General features: G+C 47.5%; 1 pseudogene; it reads left to right on the forward strand.

The window, feature by feature from the left end:
* The first annotated feature begins 1,263 nt into the window (after window positions 1-1,263).
* LOC140852415 (disease resistance protein RGA2-like) lies at window positions 1,264-2,462 on the forward strand (annotated as a pseudogene).
* Window positions 2,463-3,571: the final 1,109 nt, after the last annotated feature.

The raw sequence follows: 3,571 nt of genomic DNA on the forward strand, positions 1-3,571 counted from the left end.
AACATCAATGCCGAGAACTGCTTGACATACTCTCGAACAGTCCCAGTTTGTTTGAGATGCCTTAAGTTTCGTCGGGCAATAAATTCCACATTCTCTGGCAAAAATTATGCCTTAATCTCCCTCTTCAAGTCCTCCCAGCTGGCAATGGTACACCGCTCAGCTTGGATGTCTTCATACCGAGTCTGCCACCATAATTTGGCATCCCCAGTTAAGTACATTGTAGCCAAGATAATTTTGGTGTCTTCAGAGTCAGGACATACCACTCGAAAGTACTGCTCGATGTCGAACAAGAAGTTCTCTAACTCCTTTACATCATGAGCTCCACCATAACTTCGAGGCTCTGGTGCTCGCATTCGGCTTGCCCCACCATCACCAGCAGTTGGAGTTGGTATGGTACTGACTATTCGAATCAGGACTGCGACTCTAGCAGCTAGATCATTGAATTGCTCCCGCAGATGCTGGATAGACTCCTACGTGTTGTCGCTAAGATTGTCCACCGTCTCGATGAGCTGCTCTTGATTCAACTCTAGGCTGGTCAGACGATCTCTCAGGGAGAACAAGGGCACCAAGCCCTCTTCAATCTGAGCCCAATGGGTTTCCACCATAGAGATCCGCTCTCGATGGCTTCGCAGTTTCTCAATGTCGGCTTGTCCTTCCACTGGGGCTGAGGCGGCAACCATTGCCTCCTCCTCTTGCATCATCCCACTTGTCTCACCACTGTTCTTGCGTCCCATCTGTGTTGCACAGGTTTCTTCGATCGTGCCTGCTCTGATACCACTTTGTCACAGACTTCGCCTCTTGGACGAGCAAACCCGTGCGGCACTCCGATGTCACCTGCACAAAGGAACTAGCCAAAATGCACCCAGCAAGATGCACAGAAAAATACAAGAAAAAGGTATGGCAACACGCTCAGATATGGCACTGTAAGAACAGTAATTTCATTAATAAAATCAAAGGAATGCAAGTCTATACAACCGCTACTCAGACTACAATTAGGGGCTCAAGAGGCAGGGGAGGCAACAATGGACATCGCAAGAATCTGCAAGGAAACTGGCCCACTAGATTGTTCTCGTCCACCCTTCCAATACTATACAAGTAGGGCATCCATTCAAATCCCACCTTGAGGGTTTTAAATGATCGAGTAGTATTGCATTTTCATGACTCGCCTTCGGAAGCCCCGACATGATGCAAACACCCCAAAACCCATCCAAAACAAGGAAAAATGGTGTGGCGGTGGTTGTTCATGCCATCTAGTTACAAGGTATGTACAAGATTGTGTCAGGGTTCATTGCCAAACAAAAATGCAAGAAAAAAGACCCTGACAATTCGGCATTTATCTATAACCATGGTAACCCGAAGCTTTCGAGTATAGAGAAGGTGCATACATTTAAAACGCTCCGGACACAGCTGTTGTTGAGCGAATGTAGCGCGATTGATCTTTCCCATATCAATTGGGCAGAGACCAAGTTGCGGGTACTAGGCTCAAGTGGAGCTTGGATAAATGACTTTCCAATTTCAAAACTCCATTTAAAGCATCTACGGTACCTTGACCTCTCCGGAACCGATATTACTACATTACCTGAAGCTACATCCACCCTTCTGAATCTGCAGACGTTGAACCTCTCCGACTGTAACCGACTTCGTCAGCTGCCCAATGGCATTAGAAAGATGAGCAGTCTCAAGCATCTTTATCTTCACTGTTGTGAAAGCTTATTAAGCGTGCCTAGAGGGATAGGGCAATTGAGGTGCCTCCGGACACTGACAGCATACCCAGTGGGAAATGAGATTGGAAGTGGAAGTATCAAAGAGCTGAAAGACTTGTGCATCAGAGGCTTGCTTGAACTTTATGGCCTTGGGAATGTGAGGAGTGTAGCTGAAGCTGAAGCTGCCAATATAGGTTCCAAGCAGGATCTCCAGTATTTGATTTTGTGCTGGTTGAATGGAAGAACATCTAATGAATTAATCGAAGGGAATGCAGAGAATGTTCTGGAAGCCCTTCAACCACCCCAGGCTTGAAATCGTTGAGAATATCATGCTACCGAGGTACAAGACTTCTTACGTGGTTAGTGGGCCAATCGATGCTCCTGTTGAATCTGGTTAAAATCACTTTGCGTAATTGCCCCAAATGAGAGCACGTTCCACAGCTTGGGCGGCTCCCCTATCTTGCGACATTAAACATAGATGGTCTGTCTTCTGTGAAGCGCATGGGTGGTGATGATTTCTATGGCCGTGCAGGTGGAGGAGACCAGTATGATGTAGTATTCCCTTCACTGAGGACATTTGTGCTACGTGGCATGGATGACTTGGAGGAATGGTCAGGAGTAGAAGGAAGACCATCCTTCCCTAAACTTGAAGGTTTAAGAATCGGGGATTGTCCAAAGTTAACAACTATATATCCTAGGCACTTTGTCACCAGTGAGGCAGTGGGAGAACTTCAACTCTCTTCGGTGGTTGAAGATTAAAGGCTGTGGTAGTTTGATTTTGTTGCCAGTTGAAATGATACGAGGCTTAATTTCCCTCAGATATCTAAACATTAGTAATTGTGAGAACTTCACTGGTGCTCATCATCATCAGGTGGAGTAGCAGTGCTGGAACTACAATACCTCACTGCACTTGACACGCTTTCACCAATAGCTGTCCAAAGTGGGGCAACTTTCCACATGATTCGCTGCATCACCTCACTGCTCTAAAAGAACTCACTCTTGCAGATTGTGAAGGAGCGACAGCACTACCTGAATTCCCAGAATCGCTGTTGAATCTACACATTATCGGTTGCCATAACATCAGCTCTCTGCCAGAAGGCTTGGGGCACCTTGTTGGGTGGATGTCTGGCCAGAACACCACCTTTCAAAATTTTTTTGGTACCGCATGATGCAGCAGAAAGAAGAAAGAAACAAGAAATAAAATAAAAACAATCAAAATACATGGATTAGCCACAAAAGGGCTTGTTTCCATGGGGCATGTAAACTTCACTATAAAAAAGAAATTTTACAAGAAGAGTTCTCCCTCACAAAAAGTTCACCCTCACAAAAGCTCTCTCTGGAAAGACCCTCAGAATCCCTGAAGCGATCGCTGTCCGCTGTCCAGAAACCTCCTGCTCCTTCTCTCTCAGCATACGATGTCCCTCTCTCTTCACGTACTCTCGATCTCTGGTCTCCGCATGACCTCACAGCCTGCACGCCGCACAAAACCATAGCCTCCTGCTAAACCAAGCCACCACTACACCCCTTTCACTATTCATGGCCTTTTAAAGGCTTAAACCCCTAATTAGATCCGTATTAGGGCTCCTAATAAGGCTTAAATAAGTCCCTGAATTGTCGGATCAAGTCCCGGATCAACCCACACCATTTGATCGCGCATCGGTCCATGAAATAGTGCCGTGAACCGTGCGAAACGTGTGGAAAACGCCCACACGGTCCGCCATAGACCTCTCGATCTACGATGGATCGGGATTTGGGCTCCCAGTGCGGCACGTTGGGCTGGGCCGGCCCCACGTGGGCCTGGGCCGCGCCCGCGTGGGCGTGCCTGGGCTTGGGCCACACCCCGCACACCCAGGCCTGGGCCAGCCCAC

The sequence above is a fragment of the Elaeis guineensis genome, chromosome 11, assembly GCF_000442705.2.
Source record: "Elaeis guineensis isolate ETL-2024a chromosome 11, EG11, whole genome shotgun sequence".
Taxonomy (NCBI): Eukaryota; Viridiplantae; Streptophyta; class Magnoliopsida; order Arecales; family Arecaceae; genus Elaeis; species Elaeis guineensis.